We start from the raw sequence: 19,716 nt of genomic DNA, 5'->3' as shown, positions 1-19,716 counted from the left end.
AGAGTAAGGAATGGTAATGTTATCTCTTCCAAATTATGTGTGTAGAGGTTTGCAGCACAGCAACAGGCCAATTTAGTCCACCTGGGCTATGCCAGTCTTTAAGCTGCACATGAGCCTCTTCCCACTTTACTCCATTTTACTCTATCAACATATTCTATTCCTTTATCACAACTTACCTCGCTCCCTTTAGAATGGTGGCAATGAAGGCAATCCCTTCCTGCGATTCATTCGGAAATGTGTCTGCGATAAGTAAAAATGACCAGAGGAGTATATTTTCTGCTGGATGTTAAGTGTCTGATAAAACGAACAATGGTCTCAAAATCTGCCCCTCCTCTTAAAAAAAACTTCAACTTAATGTCAGCTTCACCTCAAGCTGTAAGTGTTTTGAACCTGCAAGACACTGTGCTCTCATCCTGTGATGGACCGGGGATTGAAAAAAATCTAGTGTTGGTACGCCTCCGGTTGTAATTTTTAACTACAGAAATAATTGCTGTCTGGTCACATTAAACTACTTGCATTAGAATTAATAGATAAACAATTACGAGTTGTAAACATGCCTGCCAGTCACACAAATTGGGAGGCAATTAGGTTCTGAACCTTATCTACATGCATAGCAACCATTTCCCCTGAGGAGCTGTGCCTAACACCACTAGTGACATTGCAATAAAATTTCACCAGAGATTTTCAGAAGCTGCTTCATTATATTTGCTTTGTTCCAGAGACCACTGTAAGCTTCATTAGCCTCGTGCACCCCAAATACTCAAGAGCTTAGCGAATCTTATCTCAAATATTATTTAAAACTGAAAGGTCACACGTTATTTGGTTTGGGCTTTTCCTTCTGCGTCTGGCTGCACACGTTGCAAATGCACAGAGTCCAAGAGGGGTGAATCATTTTGCTATCGGCAGTTGAATTTCAATGATCAGCAATCATTAGGATGGCAGGGTCAAGACAATTAGAGGAAAACTGATTTTGCACATCAAATGACACTGGTAAAGTAGTGAGGGAATGCTGTAGAGTGTAGTACGGAGTGATGAAAAGATATTGAATTTATAAAAAGAGGACAGTAGAAGAAGGAATTAGCTGAGAGCTACAACATTGGAGTATCAATGTGCAGTTATTCCAATTTCAACTATTGAGCTTTGCACCAAAGTTGAAGTGCCAGTGTGACTCTCCAGTCAATTCAACTTGCCTATGGAAGGAAGAAGAATTAGAATCCCTGGAGACAAACATCTTCAACCACTTCTGTTAGGCCCTGGGATCCAGCAGCCCTCTGACTGCTGTCTCACCTGAGGGTTTCTGCCGCCACCTGATGTACATCATCAGCAGTGCGGCGCTCACCAGATTGTACCCCAAAAGCCTGACTACTAATACTTCCCACCGAGGTGCGTGTATCTGCACTGATGGAGGGTGGGGATGACAGCTGTGCCGCGACTATAATCTTTACTAGTATCACAAGTAGGCTTACATTTACACGGCATTGCGGTTGCTGTGAAAATCCCCTCGTCGCCACACTCCGGCGCCTGTTCAGGTACACTGAGGGGAATTCAGAACGTCCAATTCACCGAACAAGCACGTCTTTCAGGACTTTGTGGAAGGAAACTGGAGCGCCCGGAGGAAACCCACACAGACACGGGGAGAACGTGCAGATTCCGCGCAGATAGTGATCGAGGCCGGGAATCGAACCGGGGCCCTGGCGCTGTGAAGCAACAGCGCTAACCACTGTACTACCACTGCACAGTTGCATCCTTGGGGCCCTCCTCCGAGGTGTTCTCCTCGGAGTCAGGAGAGAAGGCCGCCCCGGATAGGCCGGCTCCATCAGCTGGAGGACCTGCTGGAGAATGCACTGGTGGTCAGTGGGAGGGATGGGAAAGTCAGTAAGGCAAACGGTTTGACAGGTCCTCCAGGTGGAACCCGATGGGTCCCACCTCTGCAGCATCCATTGGCCTCCGCGTGGGTGACCGCCCTGTCTCAACCACCCCCGTTCACCTCAGGGCCGGCTCCTCGGAGGTGACGATTCTTATGTCCAGTACCCCACCTCCAGTCTGGGCCCTCTCCCGCAGATTGTGTGAGAGCCTTCCCTGCGCAGACACAGCGAGGGCATTGTTTGCCACACGTGTGGCCCACAGTGGTTGGAGAGGGGTTGTGAAGGCGGGCTTGGGGGGAGGGGTTGAGGTGGGAGGGAGGGCTGAGGATCACCTGGGGGGTTGGGGAGATGAATGCTCCCTTTGGGGTGCTGGGGCATTGGTGTCTGCTCACTCGTACTGCCCGGCGTAGGTCGTTGATCTTTTCCCGACACTGGAGGTCTGTCCTCCTGGTCACACTCTCCGAGCTGACAGCTGCCACTACCTCATCCCAGGCTGCATTGGCTGTCTTGTGACTTACCCTCCGGGACCCTGGGGGAACAGGACATCCCTCCTGGCCTCCACTGCAACCAGTATCCTCCCAGGTCAGCATCCCCGAATCTTGGGGCTGCTCTCCTGGGTGCCATTATTGCGAGTTGGCTGGGGTTGGCTGAACAAGTGCAGTTTAAGTGCTGCTCGATCTTGTTAGTGGGTGGCTGGTGAGCGCAGTCCCGGTGAATCAGCTGGTGAGCCATCATTTGTCATAGAAAAGGTATCATAGAACATTCAACTATTGAAGTTCTAATAGAACTCATACAAAAGTACCTTATAATTTTTTTGAGCACTGCAGTAAAGTTTTGTTGCTGTTGCATGGGCAGTAATCGGGCCAAGTGCAGCACCTGCCCTTTTTCAAGCCCATCCCATGTTCGCTCCATTGAATTCTACATTACGTGGCTGATCCACACTGCGGGAGTACTGCCCATGAGGTGAGGAGGAAAATTGTTTATAACTTGGGCTTCTGCACAAAATTTAAATTTGGTTCCTCTGGACTAAGAGAGCTGGTTAACAAATCTGTGAATTAGTGAAGTAATCCTTGATTTTGTTCAAGTGTCTCCTCAAGTGTGCTAGTCAATGATGTCAGTGCAGTCCAATGTCCCGAATGAGGAGCCAACCACAGCAGGAACAGGACGTACAAGAGCACCCTTTTTGTTTTAAACAAACAGTGCGCGTTACTAGAAAATCAGCATTGATCCTGTGAAGGGATTTAAATAGGAATAGATTTGAGAACTGGAAGGGAATTAGGACTGTGAATGAAGTAGAGTGAATTGATTTAAGACCAAAAGCCAAGCTAAGCTGTGGAGCAGACTTAGTTAATTCAGGAAAACTCCCAAAGGAGTGACCAAAGTGAAGCTGAGTGCCAGTGACAGCTAAAACAAAAGAGGTCTGGTGAAATGGCTAAAAATGAAGCAGCAGCATTTCTAATCACCATAAATCTTCACTTTCCATTGAAATGAAAGGCAAAGAGGAATACAAAACATTACGGGTCTCTTCCCCTTCAGCACTGGAAGTTCCCACTCCAAATGTGAGGGCACAAACGTCTCTTCAGCATTAACTTGGGTCGCAATCATGTACCCCAATGGATACTAATCTGTAACCCATACTCAGCAAATTCTGAAAGATCATTTTGCTAATGATGCTTGAAGAGGAGACAGATAATAATTTTTTTAATATATAAAAAGAAGAGGACTACAATTTTCCATTGGTGCAATGGAACCTTCTTTTTCACGGGCAAAGACTTTTGGGTGACAATAAAGAATATTTTCACTCTATCTGACTTGTGGGAACCTGCCAGTGGCACTGATTGAAAACTGGGGAGAGAAAAATGTCATTCATCACTGTCTTTGTTGATCACATTAACATTATGCAATTTGAAAAAAATGAATGAATGAATCCTGAGGTACAGCTGCTAGTGCTGTGCTACCATCAACTGTCTTCAGAATGCAGAAGGCAGCAGCAAGTTGAGAGAATTAGTTTAGTGGATCTTTATGGGTGTTGCAATTACAGGACCTCAAAGTAGTTTAAAAGTATGTTTATTATCATGTATTGCCGTCAGAAAGTCTGCTGGAAACCACCACTTCTAATTTGTCAATACCAGTAGTTAAATTTCACAAGCTTTGACTCTGTCAGCCATACACACAAAGACCTTGGGCTGAATTTTCTGAGGTGTTGAGAATTCTCACCACTTGCATTTTACTGGTGGCGGGCAATTAACAGCTTATCACCAGCATAGCCGACCAATTGAGGATGGTACCTTGTCTCCCACAGCTGCCACCCAATCAGAGGGTCAGCGGGTCAGAAACCTTGCCAGCGCCACCACTAGCGATGGCCACTCCCTGAGGATTCAAGATGAAGGGGAGGGCACCTCATAAGCCATACACCTTCAAAGATGGGTGAGCCTCTTTAAACAAGCATGACCAGGCAGGCAAGCTTTGCCGATTGGGTTGATATAGTGAGTCATATTTTGGCGGTGGTAGCTTGCTCGCAGGGGTGACCTTTGCCCCCGGGGAGTCCCTCCTTGGGCCAAGGAGCAGCCATTAAGAAGAAGCCCTTCGCCTGCCTGGGAACCCGCTAGGTAGCCATCGAGATTGTTCTGGTGAGCCTCACAATTGGTAGAGTGTTAGGGTGATATGGTGACAGGATGATATATGGCAAAGTGGTAGGTGGCAGGCTGGGTTGGGTGCTAGCAGGTCAGGGCAGATTGGGTGGTAGTCAAAGGTCGGGGCAGAGTCAGAGGGTTTTTGAGGAGTCAGAGGGTCTGAGATGTCAGTGAATCATTGAATCATAGTATTCACAGTGCAGGAGGCCATTCGGCCCATCAAGCCTGCACCGGCCTTTGGAAAGAGCACCCTACTTCAGGCCACACCTCCACCCTATCCCCATAACCCAATAACCCCACCTCACCTTTTTGGACACTAAGGGCATTTACACACTATCATGGGCAATCCACCAAACCTGCACATTTATGGACTGTGGGAGGAAATCAGCGCACCCGGAGGAAATCCACGCAGACACGGGGAGAACGTGCAGACTCCGCACAGACAGTGACCCACGCTAATCAAATCTGGGACCCTGGAGCTGTGAAGCAACTGTGCTGACCACTGTACTACCGTGCTGCCCTCAGATCAGAGGGTTGGTAGGAGATGGAAATTTGAGGGGGGGAGTTGAGGAGTTAATTGTATAGTTAGACATGGGGCAAAATTCTTCATTTGGGACACTATGTTTGCTCGCCGGAACGGAATTGCACCTGATTTGTGTCCCTGCTGTGAGCGCAAATGAGGAAACGATTCCCAATCCTTTAATATGAAAATTTATTTCCGTTCTGGCGAATTGCGAGTATTGCATGGGATTTCCGGAAGAATCCTACTATTGGGCCTCCATTTTGAGTGGGCGGCCCGATAGTGAGGTCCCACGACTGGCAATCCCCTCCCCTTGCAACGCAATTCAACCCACCCCCGCAGCGCAATTCAGCCTCCCCACCCCCAGATTTTCTGGGTTCCCCCCTGTGGTGGTATGTATTAGGGGTAATACGGTACACCACGTGTCGACAGGCTATTGGTGGAGGGATGCCAGGTCCTGATAGGATCTGCCACCTACTGGACTCCACCCAGAAATGCCGGTATAAGAACCCAGTTTTTCCCTCCATTTCCCTCAGCAGCTGCATTCTGTAACCACGCTGCTGGGGAAAATGTTCTGCTTAATAAAGCCTTCAATTGACATTACCTCAACCTGCCTCGCGTCATATTGACGGTGCTACACCCCCCTCACCTCAGGTACGGGAATCACCCAACCCCCTCCCCCCCCCCCCCCCCGCCTCCTCCACAGAGAACCTCCACTGAGAACTCTGAAATAAAGAGACCCCCACAAAGACTCCCTAAAACTGGAGATCCGCCCACAGGTCCCCCAGACTTTGAACATTCCCCAACAGCCCTCCAGCATCTGGAGACCCCCTACAGACTCCGAGAAGAGACCCCCTGTTAGAAAGCCCTGTTAGAAGAGTGGTCCCCTTTCAGGAAGCTCCCCAGAAAGAGACACATGTCTGGAAGACACCATGAAACAAGATCCCTGTCTGGAAGCGCTATGGAAGGTGATCCCTGTCTGGCGCCCCCAGAAAAAAGACCCCTATCTGAAAGCTAGAGAACAATCCAGACAGAGGCAGTGAAAGAATCACTGCTTTAACACTCACCTGGGTGAGACACCTGCTGGCTTAGGCATAGTAAGCCCCAAATGTCAATTCCTAAAAGGAGAAAAACAGTCAGCTGTCTTTAAACCCCCTCATATCTTTGATCTGCAATCCTTTCATTCATTTCTTTTTGATATTGATTTTACTAGGCTCTGATTGACAGCTTCCACACACACACAGATGTCAGCATTATTCCAGTCATCTCCCTTCACAGTTGAGTAACTCTGATGTGCTCTAACCGCAGTGTTCATAAACATCAAGCATTGATTGGCAGATCCTGGACCACTTCAAACAAATTTAAGTGCTGTCAATCTCTAGCTGAACACTTGAAAATCACTCACCGTGTTGGGAAGTGATTGGTGAGCACTTAATTCTGTCTGAAGTGGACCAGAGCTGTCAATCAAAGGGGAGAAGGTGGCTCTCTGATGGACTTCGGGGAACTCCCGTGAAGGGTTACCCCTTTGGCCCACCGCGAGGGCCACCGCACCAGGTATATGTTTGCCAGGACCAATATTGATTCTCACCTATGTGATTCCTGGCCCAGAGGACTGGAGAATCCCATGAGCCTGGAGAATATGATGCCGGCCTGTTGGTGTGGATTCTCCGCTGGATTATCTGCCTCAATGGTAACTTCCCTTCCGATGGTGCGAGGCGCAGAATTTATCCAGTGGTTTTTATCTGTCTGCTATTCACTGGGTAACTAGATCAAAACTGACCAAAGTCACCAACTCTCACTCAGAAGGCCCGACTTAACCGGATAAAATCTATGTCTGGCTTGAGTGCGTTTAGCGGGGTGTTTCTCGGCAGCTGCACCTACGAGAAACGCCCCACTGTTCGATGGCACTTCGCCGTCTTTATGGCCCCAGGGAGTTTCTATACACGGAGGCCACACTTAAGAGTAATTTCTTGCTGCCGAGTCCAGCAGGTAAGGCTCCTCACAGATCAGGCCCCAGGAGCACCCCTTCACACCTCCTCCACCTGGTAAGGCCCCCCTGGGCCCAATCCATTGCAGTACCAACCTGGTGCTGGACACCCTGGCAGTGCCACCCTAGCACCCTGGCATCCTGAAACTGCCCATGCCCATGCACCAGAGGAGAACCAAGGAGCACAGTGCTCTGTACCTGACCAGCCGGGGGTTTCTAAATGCCTGGGAGACCCCCCTCACAGTTGCCATTACGACTGGTTCACATTTGTGAAAACTAGTACTAAACGGTGCCCTGGTCAGGTCTCCCAGGCGTGGCCGTTAGATCCCGAGCGCCGGGAGAATCGCCTAATCGCTTATTTAAGTATGTAGATCTGGATCACGCCCAGTGCGGGCGAGATCCAGTTCGTGACTTCTCACGAGACTCTGTTAAATCTCGCTAGAAGTTTCGAACATCGCAAATTACATGAGAGGTCTCTCGCAAGATTCAAGAGCCTCGTCCCGACACGAGGTCGGGCAGGACGAGGCCATTAAATTCCGCTCAGAGTTGGAGACTTTTTCTGACGATCCAGGGAGCAAGATGCTTTCCCCTTCGAAGTTGAAACTTCCCGGGCAATTCCTGTGGAGTTCTTGCTGTTGGGACTTCTGAGCGTGTCTTCCATTTGTGTCTGGTCTCCAACCATTTGGAGGCCAGAAGATCTGGGCGTATCAAAATTTAGAGTGGTTGCTGTTGAATCTGGCTTACCTGCGTTCAAATACTGGGTTGCGAGTTCAAATGTCCAACCAAGATGTACAACTGTTGCACATGTGTGATCTCCTGGATATGGCAGTTGATAAATCCTTTCCTTAACTTCACATTATTCATTCTGCAAGAATGATCTGATTCATTTTGTCTTGAATAATGAAATAGAAACATAATTTTCCGACACTACTTGTTGTTTAGTTATGTCATATGCCAGGTGACCTGCTAGTGTATTACAGTTAAGGAAAGCCTTTCTGTCATCAATAATGATGGCAATTAAATGACTAATGGGAGGAGGAGGCTCTTGAAGGAGGGGTACCAGGGACAGGAAATAAATGCTGGCCCAGCAATGCCCACATCCCATGAACAAATAAAAAAAACACCCTATCTTAGATGATGGCAGAGCCTAACTTGTCAGTGCCAAAGGCAAGGCTGAAGAGTCTACAACCCTTTCCAGCCAGAAGTGGCAACTGGATGCGCAATCTCCTGAGGTCCCTCGCATTATAGATCGCAGCCTTCAGCCAACTTGGTGCACTCCACGTGATTTCAAGAAACAGCTGAACACCAAAGGCTGTGACACCTGATAAAATACCAGTGTATTCCAGAACTAACCACACCTCTAGCCAATCTTTTGCAAGAGAGGCACAATGCTGGCATCTGTCGTGTTATTCACCCTGGGGTAACACGGACTGCAACAGGATGCAGATGAACGGTAAAGCATAGCCCAAACGTAGGCGTTGGTTCAATACGATTTATTGAAGTTCTGTAACAATGCACACAGCTGGCTGTGGGTTGACACTCTACTACTCTAAGTGTACTAACTCTAACTTACTAGACCAGGCTAGCTCTGATCTACGTGTAGAAGGTGCTGACTGATATATACACCCTGACTGTCACTACAGTTGTCACCAGTGGAAAGAGACGGAGTGCTGATGCTCGTGTATTTTATAGTTGGAAGCCCCCCTCTGGTGTTCTGTCTGGTGATTGGTTGTGTTCTTTCCTGTATGTTGATTGGCTAACCTGGGTGTCTGTCACTGCCTGTTTTTACCTTATGATGTGCATGGGTGCATATTATGACAGCATCTATCTACAATGTGGAAAATTGCTCAGTTATTTCCGATTCACAAAAAAAGAGGGCCAAATCCAATCTAGCCGATTATTATACCGCCAACCATCAGCAGAGAAACTGAAGATGTGATGGACACTGCTATCATGTGGTATTTACTCAGCAATAACCTGCATACTTACGCTCAGTTTGGGCTCTGCCAGGGACATTCTGCTCCAGATTACATGACTGCTCAGGCCCAAAGTAAAGAGCAGAGGTGAGGTGAGAGTGACTTTTCTTGCCATCAAGACAAGGTTTGACAGAGTGGGATGGACAGAGTGGATAGTTAGATGCTTGTTCTCAGGGTCGAAAAGTCAATTACTTAGGGGACATAGGTTTAAGGTGCAAGGGGGAAAGTTTAGGGGAGATGTGCGAGGTAGGTGTGTTTATACAGAGTGTGGTGAGTGCCTGGAATGGGTATAGAGGGATACGGACCCCAGAAGTGTAGAAGGTTTTAGCTTAGACAGGCATCATGATCAGTGCAGGCTTGGAGGGCCAAAGGGCCTGGTCCTGTGCTGTACTGTCCTTTCCATCTTTGAATGTGGCATTAAGGATTCCTAGCAAAACCAAAGTCACTGAGAATCAGGGGGAAACCCTCTACTGATATCAAGGGTTGTAGTTATGGAGGACCAATCTTCGAGTGCCAGGTCATCACTGCAGACATTCCTCAGAGTGGTGTCCAGTGTCCAAACATCTTTCTTTATGAATGAACTGCCCCCACCATAAGGTCAGGAGTGGAGACTTTCACTGATGATTGCACAATGTTCAGTTCCATGCATAAGCCCGCAGAGAATGCAGCACTCCATGCATGCAACAAGCCAACAATCAGGCTTTGGCTGATAAGTGACAAGTAACATACACGCTGCAGAAGAGGCAGATAATGACCATCGCAAATAAGGGAGAACCTACCTATCCCCTCTTGATTTTCAATGGTATTACCATCACTGAATCCCCTACCATCAACATACTGGGAGTTATCATTGATCAAGAACTTAATTGGACCAGCCACATAAATTCTGTGCAAACAAGATCATGTTAGAAGCTGGGAGTTCTGCATTGAATAACTGACCTCCTGACTCCTCAAAACACATCCACCATCTTCAGGGCACAAGGTAGGAGTTGTGATTGAATACTCTCCACTTGCCTGAATGAATGCCGTTTCAATAATCCCCTTGAAACTTCACCCCACCCAGGACAAAGCAGCCTGCTTGATTGGCACCCCATCCACCATTTTAAACATCCCCCCCCCTCCCCCCGCAGTACACAGTGGCAGGAGTCTGTACCATCTACAAACTGCACTCGCCAAAGCTCCTTTGACAGCACTTTCTAAACTCGTGACCTCTACCAACTACAAGATCAGGGGCAGCAGATGCATGGGAATATTACGATCTGCAACTCCCTACCCAAGAGCAATGTGAATATACTTTTGCATGGACTGTCGCGATTCAAGAAGGCAGCTCACCACCACTTTCTCAAAGACAATGTGGGATGAGCAATAAAAACTGACCTTGCCAACAACACCCACATCCTGTGAATCAATAAATGCTCTAAAATACTTGGCATTCATTGCTTGAAAGTAGCACATTTGTGAGGGACTGGACCTGACGATTGAATTAATTCCTTAAATCTATTCCCATTCCCTTGCATTGCTTTCATAACTCACTTATATTTTTGCTCCTGTATTTGTTATCTTGTTTTCACTACCTTTTATAAAATGATACAGTATTGTCATTCTGAGTCTGCCACTTATGAACAAGGGGAAATATCTCACTTACTCAAAGATCTCAAAGTAAAGTCACAAAGTGATGACTGAGAAATATTTCATACGGATGATGTAGAAGAGTTGGATGGCTTATTCTAACAACTCAGCAATTCTGGTACCCAGGTTATGAAATCAAGTCCCATCCATGTCTACGAATTAAAATGAATTAAAATGCTAGCTGTATTCACTCAAAATTTATGTAGAAGAATCATTGGAGAATGTGAGATGGCTTGGTATCGGTATCGGAATAAACTTGACGAATGGTAGCACATGGGTCTCCAAAGAGGGATGGGGTGTGTCTTGAGAATGTCGCTTTAAGAAATAGTTAGCAGCTCATGTTACTGCAGTGGTGTCAGAGTGTGGGTGGAGCTGAGCTCTGGTTCTGCTTTGTAGTTTCACTTTGAGAAAAGCTTGGGTGTGTCTGTCTTTTTGGTTTCGTTTTTCAGTGTGTTGCAGCTGAAGTCAGTCAAAGCAGCTGTACTGTTTATCTTTCTGCCATGAAGGACTATCTCTAGATCATTTGGTGAATTCAGAAATTTCAATGTTTTCAGTATTGAATGTAAACCCTGATGTGCTCCCGTTTAAAGGTTGTTAAGTCTTTTGGATGTTGAAAGGACAGCTTAAAGGATTACTTAGTGTTGTATTCTTTGGGGGTTATCTTTGAATTAATGGTTGCTAAGATATTCACTGTTTGTTTTAAAAAGGTTAACTTGAGTTCATAGAATAAACATTGTTTTATTTTTTTTAATACTTTTCCTTTTCTGCTGTACCACACCTGTAGAGTGGGCCCTGTGCTCCCCATACCACAATCTATCAAAAGTTGTGGGTCAGGTGAACTCCATAATGCACTTTGGGGTTCTCTAAACCCTGACTCATAACAGGTGGGGAACGGCATTAAGCATGAATCCATGCAGTCTTTCAGAATTGGTAAGGGTTGGTTGGAATACAAGATTGTCAGAGGATTAAAAGTGTGTGGGTTTAAAGTATGGTGGAGTATGTGTTGAAGTTTCACGGGTGTTGTTGGAGCTGCCCTCATCCTGAAAATTCCACAAACAATATTCAGATACGGAAGAGGGATTTTTCAGGTAAATCTGTAGGCATTCTTGTGGTGTATGCATTGATCTTTGTTTCAACCAAAGCACCGAAGAATTTCCAGGCACCTGATTTTTGCCCAGAGACAGGAAATAGGAGCCAGGGGTGGGATTCTCCGCAATCGGCGCGATGTCCGCCGACCGGCGCCAAAACTGGCGTGAATCAGTCCGGCATCGCCCCGCCGCAAAGGTGCGGAATTCTCCGCATCTTGAGGGGCAGAGCCTACACCTTGAGGGGCTAGGCCCACGCCGGAGTGATTTCCGCCCTGCCGGCTGGCGGGAAAGGCCTTTGGCGCCCTGCCAGCTGGTGTGGAAATGACTTTGCCACGTGACGCATGCGCGGGAGCGTCAGCGGCCGCTAACGGCATCCCTGTGCATGCGCAGTGGAAGGGGTCTCTTCTGCCTCCGCCATAGTGAAGGTCAAGGCGAATGCGGAAGGAAAAGAGTGCCCCCACGGCACAGGCCCACCCGCGGATCGGTGGGCCCCGATCGCGGGCCAGGCCACCGTGGGGGCACCCGCCGGGGCTAGATGACCCCGCGCCCCCCCAGGACTCCGGAGCCCACCCGCGCCGCCTTGTCCCGCCGTTCGAAAAGTGGTTCAATCCACGCCGGCTGGCGTGGGTTGACAGAGGCGGGACTTCGGCCCATCGCGGACCGGAGAATCGCCGGGGGTGGGCCCGCCGACCGCCGCGATTTCCGCCGACCGGCGCGGTGCGATTCCCGCCCCCGCCGAGTCTCCGGTGGCGTAGAATTCGGGACACGGCGGGGGCGGGATTCATGCCGGCCCCCGGCGATTCTCCGACCTCCCATGGGGCGGGATTCTCCACAATCGGTGCGATGTCCGCCGACCGGCGCCAAAAACGGCGTGAATCAGTCCGGCATCGTGCCGCCCCAAAGGTGCGGGATTCATGCCGGCCCCCGGCGATTCTCCGACCTCCCATGGGGCGGGATTCTCCACAATCGGTGCGATGTCCGCCGACCGGCGCCAAAAATGGCGTGAATCAGTCCGGCATCGCGCCGCCCCAAAGGTGCGGAATTCTCCGCATCTTGAGGGGCCGAGCCCTCACCTTGAGGGGCTAGGCCCGCGCCGCAGTGATTTCCGCCCTGCCGGTTGGCGGGAAAGGCGTTTGGCGCCCCGCCAGCTGGAGCGGAAATGACTTTGCCGTGCGACGCATGCGCGGGAGCGTCAGCAGCCGCTCACGGCATCCCCGCGCATGCGCAGTGGAGGGGGTCTCTTCCGCCTACGCCATAGTGAAGATCATGGCGAAGGCGGAAGGAAAAGAGTGCCAGATCTCCTCGCCCCCCCCCCCCCCCAGGACCCCGGAGCCCGCCCATGCCGCCTTGTCCCGCCGTTCGAAAGGTGGTTCAATCCACGCCAGCTGGCGTGGGTTGACAGCGGCGGGACTTCGGCCCATCGCGGACCGGAGAATCGCTGGGGGTGGGCCCGCCGAACGGTGGCGGAGAATTCGGGGCACGGCGGGGGCGGGTTTCACGCCGGCCCCCGGCGATTCTCCGACCCGGTGGGGGGTGGGAGAATTGCGCCATGGTCTGTTTTTCTGTCAGAAACGTTCCTCAAACCTTTGACTGAAATTAAGACTTTGTGGGTGCCTCCCTGAATTGATATGGAGGCCGGTTCCTGTCCATTAATGTTTGTGAGAGCGAGGACGCAGGTTAGGTACCCATGGCAACTATCACTGAGACTGTTTGTTGTCCAGACCCTGTGCCACAGCACCAGAGGGAAGTAAGATCGCATAGGACCTGGTTCGTGTGAGACCGAGAAGGAAGGTGTACTTCCCGGAAGATGCCAGGAGGACGCCACCTCGTCCTGCAGTAGAGACACGAGGCAGGAGACATAGTGTCCTCTGAGCCTGCAGTGTCCCATCATTTGTGAATCTGATGTGCTGTGAAATTTTGGTGAGGAGGGCTTCTTTCAACGGGGTGATGCACCGGTGTGCAACCAACTGTGAGATGCCTCAGATGTCCATGCTGAGAAAGACCTGTGTCCATCAGCCTGGAGAGTCGCAGTCTCCTTGGCACTGGTTCTCAGTTGTCTACAGTTTTTTCACCTGTCTGTAGTTGTGCTGAGGGCTGTGTCTCCTTCTCCTTCATGCCCCTCATCCCTCCCCTCTGGTGGAGGTGCCTGTGGCTCCAACCTCCCTATTGGTCTTCCTCATCTCCAATGGCCTCAATTTCCAATAACATGATAATTGCCTCTTCTGCACATGATCAATGTTACCAAGTTCTTAAGAACAAGTACTTATTTTTAAACACAGAGAGTTGAATTTTACAGGGGTGAGAAAGGGGCTTATTCCTCGCACCTTCCATCCTTCCCACCCCAGAAGAAATATTGGATACTAGCCACCCCATGTTAAACGAAGCTGCCCTGCAGCAATAACATACTGCGTAACATGAATGAGGCGAGAGTGGGACTTCCACCCCTCAGTGCAACGAAGGCCCAGCCTCGAACGCTGTTGGCCAATCAGGTTGCAAGCAGGCCCATGCATGAAGACAGTCATGGCCTCCAGATCTAGGTAAGTCCCAGGGTAGGATCGAGGAACCTGGAAGCCTGCCAACCTATCGTATTATGGGGGTCATCACAGGAGTGGGCGGGAAGACGTTAGATTAGGAACCCCTCATACTTGACATACCCCACCCACCCCCTGAAAAACACACAGTAATGGGGGCTGTGGGGGTATAAAATCCAGGCCAAATATCAGTACATACAGAAAATGCCATGTGTGGGTGATAGTGTGCAGACATTTCACTAAAGCTTCAATGAGATTTAAAATAAATTAATTTTTCCCAATTAAGGGGTAATTTAGTGTGGCCAATCCACCTACCCTTCACATCTTTGGGTTGTGGAGGCGAAACCCATGTGTAAACTCCACATGGACAGTGACCCAGAACCGGGATCGAACCTGAGAGTTCGGCGCCATGAGGCAGCAGTGCTAACCACTGCGCCACCTTGCTGCCCTAATTGAGTGAGATTTTTAAAAAATCATTCATGGGATGTGTGTATTGCTCGCAAGGTCAGCATTTATTCCCGATCCATAATTGCCCTTGAAGGGGTGGTGGTGAGCCACCTTATTGAACTGTTTCAGACCATGTGGTGTAGGTGCACCCACAGTGCTGTTGGGTAGGGAGTTCCAGGATTTTGATCCATTGAGTGTGAAGGAACGATATATTTCCAAGTCAGAATGGTGTGTGACTTGAAGGGGAACCTGGGTGTGGTTGTCTTCCGATGCACCTGTCAAAGAAGTTTCTGCAATGCATCTTCATGATCTCACTCACAATAATTCTGGTGGAGGGAATAAAGATAGTTTATGGGATATGAATCCACTGCCTGCTGGTGTCGAGATTCTGGTATGTTATTGGGACTGCATTCATCCAGGGAAGTGGAGATTACTCCATAACACACCTGATTTTGCTTTATTAGGAGATGAATTACACAGTGCAGAATAACTAACCTCTGACATACTTATTTCCACTCAGTGGACAAAATTTTATCTTCCCCACAGACAGGTTTGAGGTGGTGGGGCAGCGTATAAGATTCCTTGGATGTTCTTCCCACCATCCACCCATCCACTCTGACATTTCTGCAATTTTACAATGGGACAGGCAAGCCAACCCTCACTTACCCCATTTGAGGCCTTTAGGTGGCAGATTGATGGCCACTTAAGAGCCATTTTGTGACCAGGCTCAATTTTCAGGCTGGCAGGAGGAGTTCAGTGCAGGATCTAAACCCAGAAAGTGATTCTGCTCAGGCCTCAGGTGGTAAAGTTGGGATGAGGAAAGGGGCCTCGTTTCTACATTTTGTGCTCCTCCTGCCCCTCCACAAGGCCTACCCTCCTTAGGTTCCCCTCCCAGTCTCCCTCCCCCCCACCCCCCCCATCTACGCAACATCACTTCCCTTCTCTACAAATCCCCCCAGGCCTCACCTCCCCTCCCCATACTTAGTTGGTCCTGGACCCTGAGTTTTAGACTCTGGGGATTGCTCGCAATCCCATTCCTGCCTACTGCAACCTCTGATGATGCTGGGACTAGAGAGCTACTGGTTAATCAGAATGAATGGCAGCCTCTAAGGTGAGACTTCCTCCAAAGTGAGCGTCAGAAATCCCAACTCCAGCCAATGAATGTTTCTTGGTGCATAAAATGGCTGCCAGTATTAATGGTGATGGATTTTCTACCGACTCCTCAGGCGATAGGCTGGGAAACCCCACCCTTCGGAAAATCCTGGCCAGTAATTCTGTGGCTGGGCTAGATCATTTTCCGGTGAAAGGTGACACCGAAGGTGGTCGATGGTGTGAAATTCAGCAGTGGAGGTGCTGCTGAATGTCAAAGAGAGGTGATTAGATTCTCGCTTCTTGGAGATGGTGTATGTAAATCTGTAAATATATGTAAATATGTAAATCTGGATCTCACCCGACGTCTCGTTAGATCTCGAGTCAGGCGTTTCGAGGCCATTCAATCGCGCCCTTTGTTTTGCCTGCTGATCTAGGAGGCTGCCTTATGAAAAACAAAAATAACTTAGCCATTGGCTCACGGAGGTGGCCCAAGATATCTGAGGACAGCACTGTAGCACAGTGGTTAGCACTGTTGCATTGCAGCGCCAGGGTCCCAGGTTCAATTCCCAGCTTGGGTTACTGTCTGTGCGGAGTCTGCACGTTCTCTCAGTGTCTGCATGGGTTTCCTCCGGGTGCTCCGGTTTTCTCCAACGAGTCCCGAATGATGTGCTGTTAGGTAATTTGGACATTCTGAATTGTCCCTCCGTGTACCCGAACAGCCGCTGGAGTGTGGTGACTAGTGGCTTTTCACAGGAACTTCACTGCAGTGTTAATGTAAGCCTACTTGTGAAATAATAAAGATTATTATTATTATGAAGGATTGATTTCCGATTAATTCCTCATAAATAAGACATTTGTGATTTCCCCTGCTCCCACCTCCCAAAGCTTTGAGCTCCATTAACAGAAATTTCAATGTTTCCACATTTCAATCTACTCATGCTTTAAAACAAGTGCTTGTTTATTTTAATTTGTCACTAGTTGTCACCATCAATTAGAGTCAACTTTAAACCAGGCAGTGTGTCAGTGCTGATAAATGAATGAGCGTGTTCACTTTACACATCCATTGTCAGCTTCAAACACTTCCAGGTCAGGCACAGCACCACTTAAACAGTTTAAAGCTCTGCACTTTGGGAAAGCAGTAATCTCTAACCTCAGTATTCAAAAGCACTCCCTACTGCCAGAGTCTGAAATTTACGTTGTGTCAAAAGCTGCCAAGTTAGGGCCAATTAATGCTGAAGTCATTTTGTACTCTGGCTTTGGGCCTACTGGAAATTGGACTGACATGACACAAATGTATTTCATGCAGAACCCTTAAGAGCCCTTAAAAGAAAAGAAAGCTTGACATTGCATCACGCTGCCGATGTTCGAACCCATGTCTCAGAGATCAAAGGATCATTTTCTAATTTAGTTTCTCTTCCAGAGGATGACCCCGGAATGATCTCCTGGAGAACTCATTTCACTTTGAACATCATTAGTTTAAATTGAGGCAAATTGGAAAGAGTTTGGTAGGAAAGAGAGAGTGGTCAGATGGCTATTAGCCCGATGATTTAAGTTATAATTTGTGGGTGGAGGAGAGGTTTTAGATTTTTAATTGGAGCAAAGTTGGACTCAGTTGTGACAATCATGGAACAATGTTGTCAAAATCCATCAGGCTCACAAATCACATTAGGGAAGGAAACCTGCCGTCCTTACTTGGTCTGGCCCACATGTGACTCCAGCCGTACAGTAATATGGTTGACTCTTAACTGCCCTCTGAAATGGCCGGGAAGATCATTCGGCTCCAGGGCAGATGGGCAGCAAATGCTGGCCGTGCAGCATTGCCCACATTCCATTCAAGAATGATAGAAGAAATAAGCTGCAATGTGAATGGTTTTGTGCTGAGCAAGGTATTTGCAATATTTCCATAACAGCCATTTGTGTGCGTTTTTGAAAAGAAATGTGCACAGATGAAAGAGCTTGCATTTCAATGAATGTAGCCTTGTTTACGCTACAATAGTAGATGGATTACTCCTTGACTTCAAACCGATTGATTTAAGAGAATGCGTATTAAATAGTGCGAAAGCACATATATTTAAACAAGTTTAGCAGATGAAAAGGAAGCTTTTTATGCTGGCACAACTGGCTCTTATTTTCTTTTGTCCAATCAAACAATGGTTATAATGAACATTGAGTAGGTTTTGTGTTGCAACATCGGACATTGAGCTGCTTAAAGCATTCAATGGACCTTTATACTTTAATTAGTTCTCTGTTTTCTATTCCAGCTTGGTACCGGCAAGGATGTTCAGTTTACTCATATTTGCTGATGTGGAATCAGCCACTTTGTAGTTGCAATTTAACTGACAGAAATAACGCGATCCATCCGAATGGGGAAAGAGTTCCATAGTGCGCGAGGTTAGCCAGGTGTTTTCCGGCTCTTGGAGCACCGAGAAACATCCGGCTATCTAACATCCATCCAGGTAGATCGGAGTCCTCAGCAGGGTACTCTCAATGAGCCCACACTTCCGTTTACCGCATTGAGGAGCTCTGCTCACCAGAACTCCTCAGTGCAGCGAGAGTTCGGGACGCCATTTTTAAATAGCGTCTCGATCTCTCAAGTTCCCAGTGCGACGGGTCAGAAACAGGCCATTCGACCAGCTCGTCCATGTTTATGCTCGATTCACGCCTCCTCTAACCTTTTCTCATCTAAACCTACTTCGTAGCCATCTATTCCCTTCTCCCTGCATATGCTTATCTCGTTTCCTCTTCAATGCGTCCATGCGATTTACTTCAACCACCCACTGTGACAGCAGTTTCTACATTCTTACCATTCTTTGGATGAAGAAGTTTCTTCCAAATTGCCAACTGGATTTCTTGGTGCTCATTCTTCAAACGTCAGATGCTGAGTTCATTTACTGGGATACATTCCCAAATAAATTGCCAGAGATCAGTTGAATACTGCTTTAATTTCCTGCTGATTCAAATTCGTGCCAACATTATTGGGCCAAGCAGCACATCTGAAACTAAAAGAGCAACAAATTTTAAAAAAAACATAAAACTCAGGTGCTGTCACCCAGCAATAGCTCTTGACCCCACCTGTCCTTATCACAGGAAATCAATTTTAAGCTAAAAATCGCCTGGATATTCTGATCTATTTTATTTAAGTGCTGGCAGCAATCCATTCAATTTCAACAAATTCCTGCCAACACTGAAATCTCAGCAATGCTAAAATTCCAGGCATGTGTCTTAGTCAGCGGAGATACTGACAAAACTGAGACACGAAATGGCAACAGCACAGTGAACCGAGAATATCATGCACTTTTGTAACTGTTTTGGAGACCATTTAAAGTCACTTCTGAACCAAAACTGACCTTAGCTGCCCCATATTTTTTGCGGTAGAAGGAGCCGTTTTCAATTTAATGCTCATTTTGTGAATTTGCCCCTACTTGTAGATTTGGGGAAACATAATAAGATATTAATATTTAAAAATACCCCAGGATGTGGTTCTCACACAAAATGAAGCCCCCTTCTTAAAATAACATCAACCCTTCTATCATACAGCTATGTTCCAAAATCAATCTTGTTTTTCTACTGAGGCCAATCAGCTGAAACCAGGGCACCACAATTGGAAACCCAGGAGATCTTACTTTTGGACAATTATTATTTTCATTCCAAGCTGAAAAATGCATTTTACACCAATGAGCAAAACAACAAATATCTGTTGTGTCTGAGGGTGGCGCTACGAGGAGATTTTCAAATATCAATTAAGTGTTCTGTTTCTGAGCCACTGTCGCGACAGCCTCTCCTTCTATACCTAATCTAATATTTCTGACCAGAACAGGACCAGCTGTAACAGGACCACCAATTTTACCATGGCTGCATTTCCTTATCCCCAACAAATTTCCCTTCTTCCACCTCCCCCCCTCCTATTCCCTCTCTACTTTCTTCCCTCACCTCCAGCTTCCCTTTTCC

The sequence above is a fragment of the Scyliorhinus torazame genome, chromosome 21, assembly GCF_047496885.1.
Source record: "Scyliorhinus torazame isolate Kashiwa2021f chromosome 21, sScyTor2.1, whole genome shotgun sequence".
In the NCBI taxonomy this organism is placed as follows: domain Eukaryota; kingdom Metazoa; phylum Chordata; class Chondrichthyes; order Carcharhiniformes; family Scyliorhinidae; genus Scyliorhinus; species Scyliorhinus torazame.
This window is presented reverse-complemented; position numbering follows the sequence as displayed.